Source organism: Budorcas taxicolor, chromosome 13, assembly GCF_023091745.1.
Source record: "Budorcas taxicolor isolate Tak-1 chromosome 13, Takin1.1, whole genome shotgun sequence".
NCBI lineage: Eukaryota > Metazoa > Chordata > Mammalia > Artiodactyla > Bovidae > Budorcas > Budorcas taxicolor.
In genome coordinates, this window is record NC_068922.1 from 16,585,273 (window position 1) to 16,607,394 (window position 22,122).

A 22,122-nucleotide genomic window follows, 5' to 3' on the forward strand; every position below is an offset into this window, starting at 1 on the left:
ACGCCCTGCATTTCTTCCTTTTTTGCAATTCACAGGGTGTCTCTCTGTGAAGAAGTTCAGCCAATGATTTCTCTGAGCAGGCGAAGGCACGTCTTCCTTTTGATGACAAAATTTCTTGAAAAGGAATAAGCCAGTCCCTAATCTCATTGAATTCTTTCCAGTCACATCATTGCAAAACATTGGGCTAACAGGCATGGTTCTTTCTTTACTTCCCTCCCCAGGCCCTGGTCCCGAACGAGAACGGGGGAACAGGAAAAAAAAGTACAGATGTTATGTGCATATGTGTTTGTACGTACACAAGTTACAGGCGTTAGTTTGAAACTGATTTGCTTTGATAAGGGAGGCAATACTTGAACTTGGTATAAGGAAGAGGGCCAGTAACACAAGAGAAGAATTATCAAACACAGAAGACCACAGCTTGAGGGATGGCTGGAGACAGCCCAGCCTCTGTGGAAACCCCTTTGTGGAGTTATCAAGTGTGATAAATGGAACCGGAGCTCAGCCAGAACACTGGAGTGTTTTTCTCCAAACTGTCATCCCAGACTCACAATAGTTGTTAGATGAATGGTAGGTCTTCTCTTTTTCTCTCTTACACTCTTCACTTCTCCCCCTCTTTTCCTTGTGAGAAGTCATCTTGTTCAGCACAGTTTATATGCAGGGCCCTGTGTTTAGGTCTGAGAAACAGGACAGGATCAGATCCAGAATCACTCTCATTCTTTTAGGAAGAATTGACAGCCAATTATTTCATGTCTATGAATTGCTCGGAGAAATAACATCAAGTAACATTATCGCTGTGAGGGCTGTTTGTTTTGAGCCTGGTAAAAGGCGTTGATCCCTGGGTCTGATGGAAGCCCACACTTCCACAGCCAGAATTTATATCTGTTTCTCTCACACATGAGTGAAGCAGAGCCTCCTTTATGCATGTTAGTGATGTTGGGGGCACTGCAGTTTTTAGTTATTTTTTAAAAAGTGGTTGCTTAAAGAAAGAAGATATTGGATAGAGAGACAGGAAAGAAGAAGGGATGGAGAAACATTCTCAGATACTCCTGACAGGCATCTGACATACACTGGGAGAGGTTTAGAGTTCGAGAAATAAATGGAGTAGGAAGAGAGACAGTATTTTAACCAGACAATTTATAATCCAGGGGAGAAGGGTCCCAGGCACCTCTGACAATGAGTTAGTAGGTGTGAGACATGGAAGGTATAAGCATGTCAGCTGTCTGCTTCTCATCACCATGTGCTGTCAGAAGTTGTCTGCTTTGAAATAAAGATGAGAATCCCTGGGATGAGCCTTAAAAAAGGAGAGAGAAAGACCATGGGATATCGTATGCTCACTTCTGATTTTGGATGCAAAGCAAAGTTGTGCAAAATTTGAACAATGGGAAATAATGCAGTCAGTTAAGGTTTATTTGCAAGCAACAAAAACTAATTCTGGTTAACTACCTCTGGAAAGGCGATGTAGTGGAAGGGTAATTATCAGCAAGGCTGAGTAAACAGGCTATGGAGAGGACAGAGACCTCAGCAATTTCACAGACCTGGTGGGCACTGTCACCAGGACTCGGCCACAAAAGTTCTGGCTTCTGAGCTGGTTACTCTACTCGACACCAAGAATCCAGGAGAGTCTGGTTGGCCCAGCTTAGGTAAAAAGGGCACTTGCTGCTAGTTTGAACTACATGAACTCCAACTTTGTAGAAATTCAAAAGAGGAGGGGGATGGAAGGCACAGTGGTCCAGGAAGGCCTCCAGAAAGAGGAGAGGTTGAATATAATGAACAGTCCTGATGTCTAAATAGTAGTTTGACATGTTAGCTGGAGTGGGCAGGGCACTCTGACAGACAGTCCCAACCAGACCACATGCCCTGCGAGGGGAAAGTTCTCCAAAAGGAAACCGAAGAACCAGCAAAGGGAGTGAATGCTGAATGATGAAAACAACAGATGTCTCTTACAGTGGGTGAGCCAGAGAGAGAAGGAAAAGAGGATGCAGGATGGAGAGGTTCTGCAGAGATGCTTCGAACCCTTGCTAGGCGTTCAGTATGTTTCCCAGAGGGCTCTGTCATGCGAGAAGCCCCAATTCCTGCTCATCTCTTCCATGTTAATTTCTCTTCTCCATTATGTTTATTTTCATATCTGGATGTCTACTTAGGTGTTACGATTCTACCTCATTTAACTCTAGCCAACCGAAGTATATGGAGCAGCTGTTACACATAAGACATCATGCTATGTGTGAATAAATAAGATGTTATCCCTGACTTTAGAAGGTTAAAATTTCATAGACAAGCTTATGATCTAGACAAATTCATGCTCTTTATTCCATGGCAACAATTTCTTATATTCATTTATTTTTTGTTAATAGCATATTTCTAGACTATAAGCTTTGAGACCTTGGAATCGTTTATAGCACACCCTTTACTTTAATCTCCTTAACATATATCTCTTACCAGTTAGTTCATCCATTTAGCAGTCCTCCCAGTCCTTCCTTCCCAATCTTTATACTATTCCTACGTGGCTGTTTCAGTGTCATAGCTTGGCAAAGTCCTCATTATCTTACACCTATTTTTCTGTAATAACCAACTAGCTGAGCTTGCTGACTTGGTTTCTACATCCCTCCTGTCTTTCCTGTCTGTACACAGGTTCTACAAGCCTTACACTCTGTTCTTTAACTTCTAAGTCAAATCCACAGTTCTAGCCCATCAGTCTTCTCAGGTCAGTTCAGTTCAGCTGCTCAGTCGTGTCCAACACTTTGCGACCTGATGGACTGCAGCACACCAGGCTTCCTGTCCATCACCAACTCCTGGAGCTTGCTCAGACTCATGTTCATTGAGTTGCTGATGCCATCCAATCATCTCATCCTCTGTCATTCCCTTCTTCTCCTGCCTTCAATCTTTCCCATCATCAGGATCTTTTCCAAGGAGTCAGTTCTTGGCATCAGGTGGTCAAAGTATGGGAGCTTCAGTTTCAGCATCAGTTCTTCCAAGGAATATTCAGCACTGATTTCCTTTAGGATTGACTGGTTCATTTCCTGGAAGTCCAAGGGACTGTCAAGAGTCTTCTCCAACACCACAGGTCAAAAGCATAAATTCTTCAGCACTCAGCTTTTTTTATGGCCCAACTCTCACATCCATACATGACTACTGGAAAAACCATAGCTTTGACTAGATGGACCTTTGTGGCAAAGTAATGTCTATGTTTTTAATATGCTGTCTATGTTTGTCATAACTTTTCTTCCAAAGAGCAAGCATCTTTTAATTTCATGGCTGCAGTCACCATCTGCAGTGATTTTGGAGCCCAAGAAAATAAAGTCTGTCATTGTTTCTATTGTTTTCCCATCACTTTGCCATGAATTGATGGGACTGGATGCCATGATCTTGGTTTTTTGAATGTTGAGTTTCAAACCGGCCTTTTCATTCTCCTCTTTCACTTTCATCAGGAAGTTCTTCAGTTCCTCTTTGCTTTCTGCCATAAGGGTGGTGTCATCTGCATATCTAAGGTTATTGATATTTCTCCTGGCAGTCTTGATTCCAGCTGTGCTTCATCCATCCCGGCATTTCTCATGACATACTCTAATTAGAAGTTAAATAAGCAGGGTGACAATAAACAGCCTTGATGTACTCCTTTCCCAATTTCGAACCAGTCTGTTGTTCCATGTCTGGTTCTAACTGTTGCTCCTTGACCTGTATACAGATTTCTCAGGAGACAGGTCAGGTGGTCTGGTATTCCCGTCTCTTGAAGAATTTTCCACAGTTTGTTGTGATCCACACAGTCAAAGGCTTTGGCATAGTCAATAAAGTAGAAGTAAATGTTTTTTGGAATTCTCTTGCTTTTTCAATGATCCAGTAGATGTTGGCAATTTGATCTCTGGTTCCTGTCAGTCAGTCTTCTCACTGTCCTTCAAATACACCAGGTTAATGGCAACCCACTCCAGTGTTCTTGCCTGGAGAATCCCAGAGACGGGGGAGCCTGGTGGGCTGCCGTCGTTGGGGTCGCACAGAGTCAGACACGACTGAAGCGACTTAGCAGCAGCAGCAGCAGCAGCAGCATCTTACTTTCATGTCCCACACTTCTCTTCCTCCTCCTCACCTGGAAAAGTTCTCTTCAATCTCATCCATTCATTGAAACCAGTAGCTCTCAGCCCTGGTTACACATTCCCATCACCTGGAGAGGGTTATGTTTTTTCCTTTCTTTTTAAAATTACCAATGGAGAGGAACCAGCTAGATCATGAGACTGAAGTAGCCTGCCAGGCTCTTCTTGTCCTTGGGATTTCCCAGGCAAGAATAGTGGCGTGGGGAGCCATTCCCTTCCCTGGGGGATCTTCTCCATCCAGGGACTGAACCTGGGTCTCCTGCCTCACAGGCAGATCCTTTACCATCTGAGCCACCAGGGAAGCCCGTTAAAGTCTACACTGGTTATTTAAACTTCAGGCCTCATGCAAGTGTGCATAAACCAGTCCTGCTCCCAGGGCCCTCCTCGAGGGCAGGGAAAAAGAGGCTCAGACAATTAGTAAGCGTTTGCAGATAATGAAATATAAAACAGATGGAGATGAATCCAGGAATGTGTCAAATGACTGTAAGGGAGCAGTGAAGTGCAAAGAGACTTTCCATGGGTGGAATTGCCTCCTCCCTGAATCTCTTACGTGAAGGCCCTAATCCCCAGGACCTCAGGATGGAACTAAACTTGGAGGTAGTGCCTCTAAAGAGGTCATCAAGTTAAAATGAGGCACTTGTGTTACCCTAAACCAATTCTTATAAGAAGAGATTTGGCACACAGAGGAAAGACCGTGGAAAGACACAGCAAGAGCATCTGTGAGCCAAGGAAAGAGGCCGCCGCTGCTGCTGCTGCTAAGTCGCTTCAGTCGTGTCCAACTCTGTGCAATCCCATAGACAGCAGCCCACCAGGCTCCCCCGTCCCTGGGATTCTCCAGGCAAGAACACTGGAGTGGGTTGCCATTTCCTTCTCCAATGCATGAAAGTGAAAAGTGAAAGTGAAGTCGCTCAGTCGTGTCCAACTCTTAGCGACCCCGTGGACTTCAGCCTACCAGGCTTCTCCATCCATGGGATTTTCCAGGCAAGAGTACTGGAGTGGGGTGCCATTGCCTTCTCTGAAAGAGGCCTCAGGAGAAACCAAACTGCCAATACCTTGGTCTTGGATTTCCAGCCTCCAGCACTGTCAGAAAGTTGGTTTCCATTGTTTAAGTCCTGCAGCCCGCGCTACTTTCATTATGACAGCCCTAGCAACCTCACGTATGAAGTAAAGGTGTGGGCAAATGAAAATTCCGAGTTTGGATAATGTCACCTAAATTATACTTAGGAGTTCTGAGCTGTCAAATATTGCTGTTAACAGAGTCAGAGACCACCATGGGGGATAGCTTGATGCACTCACTGCTAATTGCTGGGGCATCATCACAGAAGGTTTTAGAAACACTCAAAAGCACACTTGCACACAAAGACAGAAACACCTAACCTGGGCCCCCTCCTGGAGGGGACATCCCTGGCAGTCCAGTGGCTAAGACGATGCCTTCCAGTGCAGGTCGTGTGGGTTCAATTCCTGGTTGGAGAGTTTAGATTCCACATGCCTCTTGGCCAAAAACCCAAAACATAAAACAGAAACGATGCTGTGACAAATTCAATAAAGACTTTAAAAAATAGTCCACATCAAAAAGTCTTTAAAAAACAAACAACAGGCAAACTCCTGGGGAACTTTTTAAAAAATCATCAAGTCTGAGTCGCATTCCCCAGGTGTGTGTGTGCTTGTGCTCAGTCGAGTCTGACTCTATGTGACCCCGTGGGCTGTAGCCCGCCAGGCTCCTCTGTCCATGGGATTTCCCGGGCAAGAATACTGGAGCGGGTTGCCATTCCCTCTTCCAGGGGATCTTCCTGACCCAAGGATGGAACCCTAGTCTCCTGCATTGGCAGGCGAAATCTTTTCCACTGAGTCATCTGGGAAGCCCCTCGTTCCCCAGGATTCTGATTTAACTGGTACAAGGTAAGGCCTGGGGACAAAGAGGGGTTAAAACCTACTCAAGGCTATTTTAGTATGCTACCTGGTGGCAAACCATTGAATACAATTTTTATTATCAAACAAAAGTACTGATAGTAATTTATCAGGAGAGAGTATCTTTGGGGGTTTATATTGTAAAATTTGTATAATGAAAAATGTCTTTATATTTTAGCAGTTTTACAGCAAATGCAAGGATAGTCTTTATATGGCCATTTCTTATATTGACCTTTGACCAAAAAATCAAAGACATATCAAAATAGAATTTTGAAGGGCTTTCTGTGGAAGGCTTAAGTAGGTAAGTTTCTGATGACAGAACTTGACAGAGGGATTGGAGTTTGTATTTCCTAGAAATGTGAATGGACACATCTGTCTTTGCAAATCTACTTCAAATATCAACCATTAGAGGAAAGTTCAAGGTAAGGACTAGTAAAGAACGTGTGATAAAAATACTCTGTTTAGCTGAGTGAAGAGACATGGTTAAGCTTTATGTGCCAGATGATATTATTCATTTGCAAAATCCTACCTGTCAACTTATGTTCTGTTTTACATCAATTACAATTGAGATTTGATTTCTCAAAAGAACATTCTTGGGACTTCCCTGGTTGTCCAGTGGTTAAGACTCCATGCTTCCCGGGGGAGGGTGGGGGCAGGTAATTGGATCTCTGGTCAGGGAAGGTGCACCTGAAAAGAAAAGAGAGAACAGTCTTGACCACTCTGATTTTCAAAATGTTTTGATATAGATTTTACAAAAATACAAGTAGCATAGGATTTACTATGAGATTAGTTTAGTCCTTAGATAACTGTTGGGTTTGAAATTGAAGGCTGATGATGTATCAGTCCATGCTAGGCATAATTATTTAGTAATTTTCAAGCACTTGCAATAGTGGTTAACACACTTAACACATAGTAGGTTTCCAGGCCTGTTTTAATCACTTTCTCTTCAGTTCAGTTCAGTTCAGTCGCTCAGTCGTGTCCGACTCTTTGTGGCTCCATGAATCGCAGCACGCCAGGCCTCCCTGTCCATCACCATCTCCCGGAGTTCACTCAAACTCACATCCATCGAGTCCGTGATGCCATCCAGCCATCTCATCCTCTGTCGTCCCCTTCTCCTCCTGCCCCCAGTCCCTCCCACCATCAGAGTCTTTTCCAATGAGTCAACTCTTCCCATGAGGTGGCCAAAGTACTGGAGTTTCAGCTTTAGCATCATTCCTTCCCAAGAAATCCCAGGGCTGATCTCCTTCAGAATGGACTGGTTGGATCTCCTTGCAGTCCAAGGGACTCTCAAGACTCTTCTCCAACACCACAGTTCAAAAGCATCAATTCTTCGGCGCTCAGCCTTCTTCACAGTCCAACTCTCACATCCATACATGACCACTGGAAAAACCATAGCCTTGACTAGATGGACCTTAGTCGGCAAAGTAATGTCTCTGCTTTTCAATATACTATCTAGGTTGCTCATAACTTTTCTTCCAAGGAGTAAGCGTCTTTTAATTTCATGGCTGCAGTCACCATCTGCAGTGATTTTGGAGCACCCCAAAATAAAGTCTGACACTGTTCCCACTGTTTCCCCATCTATTTCCCATGAAGTGATGGGACCGGATGCCATGATCTTTGTTTTCTGAATGTTGAGCTTTAAGCCAACTTTTTTGCTCTCCTCTTTCACTTTCGTCAAGAGGGTTTTTAGCTCCTCTTCACTTTCTGCCATAAGGGTGGTGTCATCTGCATATCTGAGGTTATTGATATTTCTCCCGGCAATCTTGATTCCAGCTTGTGTTTCTTCCAGTCCAGCGTTTCTCATGATGTACTCTGCATATAAGTTAAATTAATCTTCTTGGCAACATGCAAGGGAGATACATTACCCTCCCATTTTAAAGATAAGAACACTGAAGCATAAAGAGGTTAAGTAATTGTCTCAAGGATTCCCAATTAGTAAGCGGAAGTTGTAGGCTTTGAATCCAGATATTATGTCTCCAGAGTCTTTGAACCAATTTCCTACCTCATATACACAGGACACTGGGAGCCACTGTAGGTGAATATAAGAATAATCATAATGCATTTGCTGACCTTGGAGAAACACAGCACATGCAACTATACCTGGAAGAATGGGGAAGGCTTGTGTAGATGGCATATGGAAGTAGGCAACCTGAATCATGCAGACCCAGATACCAGGCATTTCTGCAGCTCTTCTTTTGTGCGTGAAGTTTCAAGTTTCCCTCCGGTATAATTTCTCAGTCTGAAGAACTTCCTTTAGCAGTCCTTTTAGTTTTTCTTCATCTGAGAATGTCTGCCTTCATTCCTGAGGGATATTTTCATGAGTATGAAATTTTGGATTAAGAGTTCTCTCCTTTCACAACTTTGAAGATGTCCTTCTATCTTCTGTCCTCCGTTGTCCCTGAGATGAACTATGCAGTAATTCCAATCATTGTTCTCTGATAGGTAAGGTGGTTTTCACTAGCTGCTTTTGAAAATGTTTTCCTTTCCCTTTTTTTTTTTGGCTTTCAGCAGTTTGGATTTCAGCCTCTGTGCGTGCTTCTCTTTGTATCTATTCTGTTTGTGATTCACTGAGTTTCTTGAGTCTGCAACTTTATATGTTTCACCAAATTTGGGGAATTTGGGGACATTATTTTTTCAAAGATATTTTCTGTATCTATCTCTCCTCTTCCTCTGGAGTTCAATGACACAGATATCAAAAGTTCAGTTATTGTTTTATGGCTTGTGTGCTTTTGTTCATTTTTAAGAAAACATCTTTTATCTCTGTTCTTCAGGTTGGATATTTTTCTCCTGAAGTTCATAGACTCTTGGTCATCCTCTCCATAATCTTTCCTGAACATATTCTTTCATATCTGTGGACATGTGCACAAGAAACTTCTATAGACAGACCACTTATATTATCTGTGCCCTCTCTTTGTATTCCTTGGTGTGTCTTTCCATCAGAGTGGAGTTTGAGGTTTGGGTGGACGAAGTAGGGAGGCCACAGAGAAGGAACTTCCCAAAGCATGCTCAGCCCCAGTGGCCTTGACCTTAACAAGAGCCAGTTCTCCCTCCCAAGAGGCTTCTCTGCCACCAGACCAGGAGGAAATGTGCTATACATGGTTGGCTGCAGGGAGTTGAGAAAGGAGTAACTGTCACCTCATGGAAAATTCACCCCTTAGAAAAACATTTGCATTGCTGCTGTTTTCCCTTTTTCTTTCCTTAGAGTTTGTTATTCAAGATGGCCCCAGGATACTGGATATTCTCTTTGGGGGGGATGAAGGCGGGAGAGTAGCAAGCAGAATCCTTCTAAAGGAGCAGAGTCCTTACATTTTCCCTCTTATGGTGTGCCATCTGTCATCTGTTTCCACTGCAACTACTCCACCTGAAACTGAGTTGTGACTTAATCCCTGACCCGATGAGGGTGGCAGCAAGGGTCCCGCCTGCCGTTAAAGGAGGGGCATTTGGAGATGGGGGCAGCTGGGATCCTCAGAGTGTCAAGAGTCCCTCCCAGGTGCAATGGTGCCCTCTCATCCATGCCTGCTCATCCTCCCCCTCCCCACCCCTCACCGTCCTCCTGCGCGGCTGTCTCCCTCCTCTCCCAGAATGACTTTGTAAGTGCTACTTTCAACTCCTCTCTAGGGCCTTGCAGCTATTTCTATGACTTCTTCCAAATCTGTTTTCCCTTCCTCAGCTTGCCTCCCACTGCCTAATTATGCCCTAGGCATCTCTCCTTCCATCTGTATCTGTATCTTCTCAGATCTCTTCCTTTCCTTCCAGGTTAGTGCATCACAAACATGTCCTTGGAGTATTTTGGTGACAGAAAGAGAAGGAAACAGATCGCTGCAATCCGCCCTTGGTCACCATGGTACCCCTACTCCCCTTAGTCACAGGTGTTCATTTTCTTTTCCTTTTAACATTTTATGTTGGCTGCTAAGACCAGCAAAAAAAGAACATTTCTCAGTTCAAACTCTTAATCTCTCCCCTCCATGAGTGAGCAGTTAAATTGGATAGGGAGGACAGGAAGGAGAGCTGCAAAATCCTCAAACCATTGGTCCAGACACTCTCCCGTCTCCTGTTTTCTCCTTTGTTCCACTTTAAGACGGTCACCAAAATGATTTCTGCTCCTGGGCTCCTGTGGCTTCCTCTGATGGTCCTCCCTTCCTGGAATCTGAGGGCCAGCTTCCAACCACACTGCTTTTAATCTCCATTTTCTCCAACCACATCCTCCTTCGGACTCTCACCTGGCCGATGGCATTGTCTGTGGCTTTCTCCGTCCTGCCTTTCATGTTATGTCCAGCACCTGGCTTCCAGAGAACTGAGTTAGACGCCCTCCTGACCTCAACAGCATTTTCAGGCACCTCCACCTCCCAAATTCTTGCAAGCTAATTGTGATAATTCTCACCCGGCCCTGCTTATTTCTTCCAGGAGAGGGACTTCCCACCACAACAATGCAAGTTTATTGAAGGATAGCCTCTGTCAGCCAGGCTGACTGTACAGATTTAGCCACAATGAGCATGTATGTGACCACGCCTGCCCCATAACAATGAACAGTCAATAAACATTTGTTTAATCTTAATCTGAACAAAATAACTCAGAGTTTGGACAAGAGAGAATTGTTTTTTTTTAATTTATTGTAAATTGAAATATAGTTGATTGACAATGTGTTGGTTTTAGGTATGCTGCTGCTGCTGCTAAGTCACTTCAGTCGTGTCCGACTCTGTGCGACCCCAGAGATGGCAGCCCACCAGGCCTCCCCGTCCCTGGGATTCTCCAGGCAACAACACTGGAGTGGGTTGCCATTTCCTTCCCCAATGCATGAAAGCGAAAAGTGAAAGTGAAGTCGCTCAGTCGTGTCCGACCCTAAGCGACCCCATGGACTGCAGCCCACCAGTTTTAGGTATACTGTACAGTGAAGTGATTTAGTTCTGTGTATACATTCTTTTTCAGATTTTTTCCATTCTCAATTATTACAAGATACTGAGTATGTTTCCTTGTGCTATACAATAGGTCCTTATTGTTTATCTATTTTATATATTATAGTGCTATATGTTACATGTAGTGTTATATGTTAATCTCAGACTCCTAATTTATCCCTCCCCACCTCTTTCTTCTTTGGTAACCATAAGTTTATTTTTTATGTCTGTGAGTCTATTTCTGCTCCATAAACAACTTCATTTACATCACTTTTTTAGACTCCACATATAAGTGGTGTCATGATTTTTTTTTTCTCTGTCTGACTTTATTTAAGTATGACAATCTCTAGTTCTATCTATATTGCTGTAAATGGTAATATTTCATTATTTTTCATGGCTGAGTGGCATTTCATTATATAAATCTATACATATACACCAATTCAATGAACATGAGCTTGGGCAAACTCCGGGAGATGGTGAGGGACGGGGAAGCCTGGCATGCTGCAGTCCGTGGGGTTGCAAAGAGTCAGACATGACTTGGTGATTGAGCAACAACAACAATATATGTGTGTGTGTATATATATGTCTATATATATACATATCGCATCTTCTTTATCCATTTACCTGTTGATGTATACTTAGGTTGCTTCCACATCTCTTAGCTATGGGAAATAGTGCTGCTGTATATAAATATTGGGGGGTGTGGATTTTTTGATTAGAGTTTTCCTCTTTTCTGGATATATGCCCAGGAGTGGGACTGCTGGTTCCTATGGTAACTCTATTTTTAGTTTCTTAAGGAACCTGTATACTGTTCTCCGTAGTGGCATCAGAGAGAATTCTGATTTAACTTTTTAAAAATGCAGTCAACAAAGTATTTATTTCATGGCCAATATGTTTCAGACATTGGGGGGTCTTCTGATATTCATTACAAAGGATATGTCATCAGTTAACAGGTCAAGAGCAGTCACTGAGTGCCCTCTGTAAACTTGGCACTGTGATATCACCATGTTACCTTAAGTGCAGGACTTGAGAAGATTTTGGGAGCAGAGGTAGCCTACAGGCTGGTGAGTTTGGGGTGGGGGGTGGGCGACAGTGTTTGCTGTAAGGCTGGGCTAGCAACATAAAGAATCCTGACTGTGGCCTGGAGCTTTTCTAGTCCTCAACTTGACGGGGCTGGCTGTCTTGCTCAGGTATTTTCCCATGAGAGCTCAGTCACAGATTTGCAACTGATTTCTTCACCACACAAATGCAGAACTTCACTCCTAACTCATGTGGGTTCACTAGCTAAGCAAAGCTCTGAGATCTTCAGCAAAGGCCACAAGCCTAGAAATTCAGGGACCTGGGTTTTGGCTCTGGTTCTGCAGGTGCACATTCAATCATGTGAAGTTTTCATACACGAACAGGATGCATGGTTGATATGTAAATTTTAGGGAGACCGCTGGTTAACCCTTTCTCGAGGTGAAAAGGAAAACAGAAGAATATAGACTCATGTGCTCAGGCCCTTACGTTCCTTTCAGGCTGTTTGAAACCAATCCATCAATGATCGTATCTGGAAAAATTCCCTTATCTTTGAAATTGCCTGGAAATGAGGTTGTACAATGGAATCACCCGAACCTTGGGATGAAGTTTTTTTTCTCAAATAAAGAAAGGTAATTGTCATTAAAAAATAATTTTCTGTGAAACAAATGTCTTCCTCAAAAATTTTCCTTGATTTTGTTTATTATTATGTATTTAGTTTTCATTAGACTGTAATTGATTGACAATGCTATGTTAGTTTCAAGTATACAACAAAGTGATTCCGTTCTCCCTATATATGTGTACACACGCACACACACACACACACACACATATATTTTTTCAGATTCTTTCCCATTTTAAGTTGTTATAAGATATTGAATCTGGTTCCCTGTGCTATACAGTAGGTCACTGTTGTTTATCTATTTTTTATATAGTAGTGTGTATCTGTTTCCTGAATTTTACAGTCGCTGACTTTGGGGTGGGGAAATCTCAATCAGTATTTATTCACTCTTAGATCCAATGGAAAATGTATCCTGAACTCCTTTGTATCATTAGGAAGTAGAAGCTCAATCTGTTTAAATTTATCAAAAAGAGTGTAAATACTGCACATCACAAAATTAATAAAATGGAAAAAATGGGCTTCCTCTTTCTCTCAAGTCGCTAAATGGATTCACCACAAGATGGTGCCATGCAAGTGCTCCTTGACGAGATGGTTGTTAACGTGTGTGCTGTGCCTCCTGCAGGAGGCCCTTGTGCTTCCCAGCTGTGGCATACGGCCCATCTGAGAGTGCTGGTCACACAGAGGCGACTGCCTGTCTTGCTGTGTGAGTTTTCAGTGACTAAGGCCTTCCCCTTGTTCTTCATATGAGCTTGACCTTGCGACAAGTTTTCTGGTAACATGCCATTGCCATGGTACCAAGCCCACAGTTGCTTACGTATTTCGAGGAGAAGGCCGCTCAGTTAGGTGGGTCTCTGAAAGCGCTTAATTTTTTCCCTCAGCTCCTGATGAAAAGGAAGGTCATGTCCTGGTTCCTTTCTCTATCGTGCTCTGTTATGGATTTCTGTAAGCAGCAAACGCTTGTGTGTGTGTGTGTGTGTGTGTGTGTGAGTCACTCAGTTATGTCTGCCTCTTTGTGACCCCATGGACATAGGCTGCCAGACTCCTCTGTCCATGGAATTTTCCAGGTAAGAACGTTGCAGTGGGTTGCCATTTCCTCATCCAGGGAATCTTCCCAACCTCAGGATCAAACCCGGGTCTCCTGCACTACAGGCAGATTCTTCACCATCTGGGCCACCAGGGTGTTCTTAATTTATCAGTAGGAGATATGCAGCCGGTCAAGGAAAGTCTGCAGTGCTGTGGTTCTCATTTCTGAGAACACGAGGATGAATCTGAAATCCAAGGCCGAGTGATGGCCACTTCACACGTGAAGGCAAACCTGATATCATCTCTGTTGGATGTTTAAACCCTGGATAACTGGATGATTTGGAAATTAAAGGAATGCGATCTTCACATGGAGAGATAGTCACAGAAAAGAAAGTGGCCTTCTTTATGTGTGTGGAGAGAATGAAGTGCAGGGCATGTGCCTTTTCTGTTAAATAGTACTGCCCTGTTGCCATGTAGCCAGGTAAATATTTGCAAGGCGCCTACGGCCTCTCTGGATTTGGGGCATGTGTCTACTGGGCGTGAAACAAACTCTGTGGGAAACAAGCCTCTCAGCCCTTATCTCCCTCTTGTGGTAGAGTTCACCAAGGGTGATATAACCTCCAGAGGGAAAAGAATCCTCCTGGTTCTTACCTTCTCTCTCAGCTGGCACCAGGGTGTCTGGAGGCCAAGACGAGTGGGTCCTTTGCAGGGGCCCCGAAGAGAGGAGGTAGGCCCAGAGATTCATCTTCTCAATACTGGTTCCTAGAGTTGTAGTATTTCCTCAGGGCTTCTGTTCAAAAGGCATTGAGGGGTAGACCAGTTAGCTTATATGGTTCTTCAGTCATTCAGTCGTGTCTGAGTCTCCGCGACCCCATGAATCGCAGCACGCCAGGCCTCCCTGTCCATCACCAACTCCCGGAGTTCACTCAGACTCACGTCCATCGAGTCCGTGATGCCATCCAGCCATCTCATCCTCTGTCGTCCCCTTCTCCTCCTGCCCCCAATCCCTCCCAGCATCAGAGTCTTTTCCAATGAGTCAACTCTTCGCGTGAGGTGGCCCAAGTGGCATCAATTGCTAAGAGACATTAATATATCATGGGAAAGTGGTGAGATAGAAAGTCATATTTTTCAGAATTGTTCTGAGGTAGGATATTCTAAGGGGTAGGAAGAACAAGTTGTTCAATAAGTTGTTTAAGTGAAGTTAATATCCCCAACCCCAGGGACTTCCCTGGTGGTCCAGTGGTTAAGAATCCACCTTTCAGTGCAAGTGACATGGGTTCAAACCCTGGTTGAGGCACTAAGATCCCGCATGCTGAGGGACAACTGAGCCCTCAAGACACAACTAAAGACGCTGCACGCTGAAACTAAAACCTGATGCAGCCAGATAAATAAAACAAATCTTAAAAAAAGATGATCCCACCTGGCCCTCGAGGCAGTGCTAGAGTAACAACAGCAAGCTGCCTAACTGCCTTCCAAAGGAGGAACTTGTTTGCTAAGTGGGAGACACAGTGTGGGGTCCACTTTTAGGGACAAAAGAGGAGAGTCTGAGTTATCAAATACTTTCTCTCTCCCTGCATCCCCCAATCAACAAGCCCTTATAATCATCAAATAAATTTCTACAGACTGTAGATTTATAGGAGTGCCTAGGTATAAGCCTGTTAAAGCACCAAATATCTTTCCCCTGCCCAGGTGAGAGTGTCACTGGGAGGACTCCTCAAAGAAGGCATTTAAGGACTTCCCTGGTGGTCCAAGTGGCTCAGACTCCAAGTTTCCAATGCAGCGTGCCTGGGTTTGATCCCTAGTCAGGCTGGCATATACTGATGCAATGAACAAGAACTTGGGCAAACTCCAGGGGATGGTGAGGGACAGGGAGGCCTGGTGTGCTGCAGTCCATGTGGTAACAAAGAGTCAGACGTGACTGGGCAACTGAACAACAACAACAAAACAACAGCAACAGGGAACTAGATCCCATGTGCCACAACTAAGAATTTGCATGTTGCAACTAATGATTCCAAGTGCTGCAAATATGACCCAGCCAAATAAGAAAGTGAATATTAAAAAAAAGAAGAGATTCATGTCAAAGGGTTATTATCCACGTGCCCACTGGGTCAGGACCTCAGAATTTCACATCTGCCTTGTGTCTCAGACAAACATCTCAAGACAATAATGATAGTTATATATCCCATTTTTCAAGAACTGCCTGGTTTTGAATATTCTGTCCATTCAGTTCAGGTAAGTATATTTTAACTTGACACTCAAGTCTTATGTCCTGACTTTGGCCTCAGAAAATCAGCCATCAGTGACAGACTCAAGAACTATGAACTCGGTCGCCCTTCCTTTCTTGCAGTAGGAAATCCCCTACAGATGGTCAGAGGTGGACCGCTTGGAACACTGCCTGGCCAGGGGCTGGACACTGCTTGAGTCAGCCCCAGTGGAGCACTATTGTGGGTGTGTCAGTGAATGAGTCACTGAGGAGGAAGACGAGACGGATCGAAGGCCAGGCTCAGTGGAGATACTTTTTGTGTTTTTAGAGAGCTTTGAGTTACTCAGGAAGAACCCTATCAAAGTGTGAATGGACCTATGGAGACAGAAGTTCAGTCTTTTCTTGCTATAATTTCACTGCTTCACAGAAGGCTCTCTGAATTTTCAGCCTAATGGCACACATCCTGGGTTCTATCCCATTTCTTTCCCTTTATTAAATTTCTCTCTCTCTCTCTCTCTCTCTTTTTGCCAGTGTAGTTTCTGAGTGATCTCTTCATGGTGGAGACATGGGCAACTACCTTCTGAGTTCACACATGCATGCCCAAGAGTGTCTTTTTGTCCCTTCACATCTGACTGACAATTTGAGTGGGCAGAGAACTCTAAATTCAAAGCCATTCCCCATAAACAGTTTGAACACTTTGCTTCATCTTCTAGCATAATTAAGTTTTAAAAATTTAAACAAGATTTTTCTTTCAAGCTGTTTCCTTCAGCCATCAAGCCTCTCCACCTCTATTAACTTCTGCTTCTTAGGCAAAGCATTTCCTCATAACCAGGGTGGGGTCAGAACTCTTGGTCAGGACTCCCCATGAGAATGCATCTGTCTCCAGAGGATCAAACACTTAAACACTCAGGGTGAAGAGCTATTAATCTTCAGTGCCAGAGGCTGGAAGTGGGCCTTTTATGGAATTTGTGACTCATCATCCAAGAGCCTAAAAGATTAATTTGCTCCTGTTGGGCCCTGATTGCACAGGCTGAACATCAAGCGAACATCTGAAATGTAGAATCTAGACACTGGAAACCACCTATTTCTGACTGATATCATGATACACAACATCTGTTCGGTGAATTGTCAACTTCCAGGTCTGACAAACTGTCTGCCTTTTTTGGGCAGGGGGGACTGCAGCATGTGGGATCTTATTTCCCTGACCAAGGTTCAAACCCGAAGCCCCTGAATTGGAAGCACAGAATCTTAACCACTGGATCACCAGGAAAGTCCCCCATCTGCCATTTTGCTAAGTCACAGGGTAATAGGTGGCTGGGACACTTAGGGACAGGAGTAATTCATGTTCTTAGCAAGAGGTGTTAGCTGGCAACAGTTCCCTCTGCATAACTGATGAATTATGAAATAACCTCAGGGAGAACCTTACCAAAAGTGGGATGGACAGCTTTACAAATCCGTGAGCTCCTCCTAAGAGATATTCTGAGTGGAGAGGGTGTAAATTGGATACAAGAGCCTACTGGGTGGTTGGAACGCATAGCCTGTAAGTTCTTTTAAATCACGGGAATTTGTCTGCGGTGCTTAGTGTGCCTGGCGCACAGTAGATGCCAATAAATGCTAAATAAAATGTCTGTGGAGTTCATCATGCCTGAGCTGCCAAGGTGACTGATGTCCATGTCTTCATTTGCTGTAGTAAGTCCATAGTAAGCAGGTTGTAGTTTGGATCTACGTTGTGGCATGTGGGGTCTTTAGTTGTGGCCTGTGAACTCTTACTTGAGACATGTGGGATCTAGTTCACTGACCAGGGCTGGATCCTGCATTGGGAGCATAGACTCTTAGCCACTGGACCACCAGGGAAGTCCCAGTACATTGCAATTTGCAACTACTATGAGCTATGTATATTGAAATATTAATAGAAGAGTCCCTGTTCTTGACAAACAGTGAGTGGAGCTTGAACTGGGGACTCAGTTTTGGTCTTAAGCACTCTCTTGCTTTAAGTGTTTATGGCCCTACCCCAAACTTGGTATTGTGTAGACAGAAGCAACACGCAGGACACCAAGCAGTTAAACAGCAAAGCCCCACTTAATCATCTGGATTAGGGCTTTTGAACACTAGAAAAGAGGCTTTCAGGCAGCACTTGACCTGGAAAACACAGCTTTTTTCGTCCGTCAGAGTCAAAGGAGACCCGCCACGCTTGTGTGCTTGCTCGCTTTGTGGGTGAGGGACGGAATCTGTAAAGGGGGACAGTAGAGACATAGTGCCCATCTACTGAGTTGAGAAAGTGAGAAAGGATGGAGCCTTTCAGATAGGATTCAGAGAGGCTGCCCACGTAAGCATCACAAAGTGAACTCCAAGAGGAGACAGGCCTGAGGGGCCAGCTGACAGCCAAGGGCAATGAGCGAGGAAGGGACCCAGCAGCCCAGGCCGACCGCCCTCGCCTCTCCTGGTTTCTGAGTCAAAAACTGGTCTGATAGAGGATATTTCCTTTTTTGTGAAGTCATTTTTATGTACCAAAATACTATTACAGGTATATCAGTTCAGTTCAGTCACTCAGTCATGTCCGACTCTTTGTGACCCCATGAATTGCAGCACGCCAGGCCTCCCTGTCCATCATCAACTCCCAGAGTCCACCCAAACCCATGTCCACTGAGTCAGTGGTGCCATCCAGCCATCTCATCCTCTGTTGTCCCCTTCTCCTCCTGCCCCCAATCCCTCCCAGCATCAGAGTCTTTTCCAATGAGTCAGCTCTTCGTATGAGGTAGCCAAAGTACTGGAGTTTCAGCTTTAGCATCATTCCTTCCAAAGAAAACCCAGGGCTGATCTCCTTCAGGATGGACTGGTTGGATCTCCTTGCAGTCCAAGGAACTCTCAAGAGTCTTCTCCAACACCACAGTTCAAAAACATCAATTCTTCGGCGCTCAGCTTTCTTCCCAGTCCAACTCTCACATCCATACACGACCACTGGAAAAACCATAGCCTTGACTAGACGGACCTTTGTTGGCAGAGTAATGTCTCTGCTTTCGAATATGCTATCTAGGTTGGTCATAACTTTTCTTCCAAGGAGTAAGTGTCTTTTAATTTCATGGCTGCAGTCACCATCTGCAGTGATTTTGGAGCCCCAAAAAATAAAGTCTGGCACTGTTTCCACTGTTTCCCCATCTATTTCCCATGAAGTGATGGGACCAGATGCCATGATCTTCATTTTCTGAATGTTGAGCTTTATAGGAAGATGCAAAAGAAAACAATGCATCCATAATCTTATCATGACTTTTTCAAGTCGGTTTAATACCTTCCAGGCTCCCTGCAGGCACATATAGTTTATTAGAGAGGGATGGTTTATGATGGTCGTAGTGCAAATGTGATGTGTGTAATTGGATTATTTTTCCCAACTGAGTGTATCATATGCATATTTTATCCGAAGTTTCGTTTCACACTTTTAGCTTCTTGAGGTTAAATGGTATTTTGTCAAGGAAAATAATATCTAACATGTGTTATGTTTATTATATGCTAAACTGAGTACCCTGAGCTTTCAAATTTATCTTGTTTATTTCCCACAGCTACAGGATGGTAGGTGATATTATTTACCTGTTTTTTTTCAGATGAGGAGTTTGGGAGAGAGTTAGCGTGGTAACTCTTGGTAGCACCGCCCATGAGTGGGGTTTGGTTCAGATATGATTCCAGGGCAGTTCTCTTGCTAGTTGGACATTTAAATTGCTTCCTTTTGTTTTCTTTTGTTATTATAGCTCAACCTGCAATGAACAACTTTATCCACAGACCATCTGCAATATAATATGGTTGACTCTGAAGGGGAGTCAAAGAATATGGACACTTTGATGCCTTGTGCCAAAATAACTCTGAAAAACTATCCCACTTTAGAGTATATAAGCCATACACACATATATATTCTTTATCCATCTACCTATAAACTTATATCCTTGCCAGCATTAGTAATGTTAATTTAAAATTTTGTTTCACTAATTTGGTAGCAAAATGAAAAGTTAGTGTAGGGAGTTTGGGGGAGAATGGGTACATGTGTATGTATGGCTGAGTCCCTTCGCTGTTCACCTGAGACTGTCACAACACTGTTTGTTAATTGGCTATACCCCAGTACAAAGTTAAAAGTTTAAAAAAAAATCTAGGATTTTTTCTTTTCCATCATGGTTTATTACAGGATATTGAATATAGTTTCCTATGCTGTACAGTAGGACCTTATTTTTCACCTATTCTGTGTATAATAGCATGCATCTACTAATCCCAAACCCCCAATCCATCCCTCCCCATCTCCCCCTCTTCAAAATTTAGTATTTGAACTTCTTTTATTATTTGAACAATTAAACATTACCTCATGTATTTGTCCAATGACTATAGTTCTTTGAGTCACAGGTTTATGTACTTTTTCCATTTATCCATTGGAGACATTTTTAAAAATCAATTAATATGGACTGTTCTTATAGTAATAAAGATATAAGCCCTTTGTCAGATTTGGTGGAAATATTTTTCCTGGTCTGTTTGCACTTTGTTTTTTTCATTTTGACATGTTTTCAAAAGTTTGTCTAGTGAGACATAGCCATTTCTAACTATTTAATGTAATATACTGCTTCTAGACAAAGTACCCTCTTCCAAACTCTTCTCCAGATACTTCAAAAATAAATTTTAATTCATTTGCCTGTAATCTTTCTGTGTAGTTAACACTATTGGGGATTTACATTGATTTTTGGTGGGATTAGATGTCTTACACTCTCCAAGGTGTTTTACAACAAGCAAACAGACAAAGATCCATATCCCACTCCACCTCTCATTCCCTCCCTAGCCCCCTACCCCAGCTACTCCCCTTTCTCCATCCTTTCCAGTTTAGAATCCATCCCAGCTACAACAACATACTTCTCTCTCTCCTTCAATGACCTATGTTTTCATTTCTGTTGACCGAATTCCTAGGGGTAGAATTGGTGGGTTATACGGCAGGTGCATGTTTAACCTTAAAAACTGGATTTAGGTAACTGCTTAGTTGTTATCCAAAGTGGTTGTGCCATTTAAACTCTCACTAACACTGCAAGAGAATTCTAATTGCTTTACCTTCTTGCCAACATTTAATATGGTCAGTCGTAGTGTGTCATTCTGGTTTTAATTTCCATTTTCCTCTGACTAATGATTTTGAGCACCTTTCTATATGCTTGGTAGCAATCTGTAGAGCATCTTTTGTAACATGTCTGTTAAAATTTTTGTCCATTTAAAAACTGGGTTGTTTGTCTTTTTATTTTTGTTTTGTAGAAGTACTTTATATATTCTGGACATAAGACCCCTGTCAGATGTATATATTGTGCATTTCTCACAGCCTATGGCTTGCATTTTCAATTTTCTTAAATTGTGTCTTCTGAACAAAAATGTTTTAAATTTTGATTATTGCCAGTCAATCTTTTCTATCATGATTTTTGTGTGCTAAGAAACTGTTGCCTACTTCAAGGTCATCTATATATATATGTATCCTCCTATGTTTTCTTCTAGGAGTCTTAAAATTTTAGCTTTTGGTTCTAAGGTTCAGCTCAAATAAAATGTCTGCATGTGGTATGAGGCAGGGTCAAGGTATATTCTTTTTCATATGGATACTCAGTAGTTCTAGCAAGATGTGTTGAAATGAATTTCCCCACTGAATTACTTGGGCACCTTTGTTGCAAATCAATAGATTGCATTTTACACACAAACACACACAATTTCTGGACTCCCTATTCTTTTCCATGGATGTATTTGTTTATCTTTGTATTTGCCCCAATACCACACTGTCTTGTAGCTTTACAGCAGTAAGACTTGAAGTTGGGTAGTAGTGTAACCCTTTTGAGTCAGTACATTTTTTCCTGTATCTGTTCTTGTCTGGTAACTTTTCTTTGCTCTGAGTGTTTTGGCAGAAAGTTGAGTTTCATATAGGTTATTGGTAGCAGAACTTCTCCTTTCCTCTCTCTCTCTCTTTTTTTTTTACATTAATAAGTCAACTGGGGGACTTCCCTGGTGGTGCAATGGTTAAGAATCCATCTGGCAATGCAGGGGACATGAGCTCGATTCCTGATTGGGAAACTAAGATCCCACATGCCTTGGAGCAGCTAAGCCCGCGTGCCACAACTATGGAGCATGTGATCCATAACTAGAGAATCTGTGTACCACAATGGAGGATGCTGCCTGATGCAACGAAGAGTCCACGTGCCATAACTATGACCCGACGCAGCAAAAAAAAAGTCAGTGATTTTCAGAAGTTGTAAAATCTGGGTTTTAATCCCATTCCTGCTATTTGTTAGCTCCAAGATCTTGGACAAGTTACATAACTTTTCTGAACCTCAAAACTTTCCTCATTTAATATGAAGTTTAGAATAGGTGTTTTCCAGCTCTAAGATT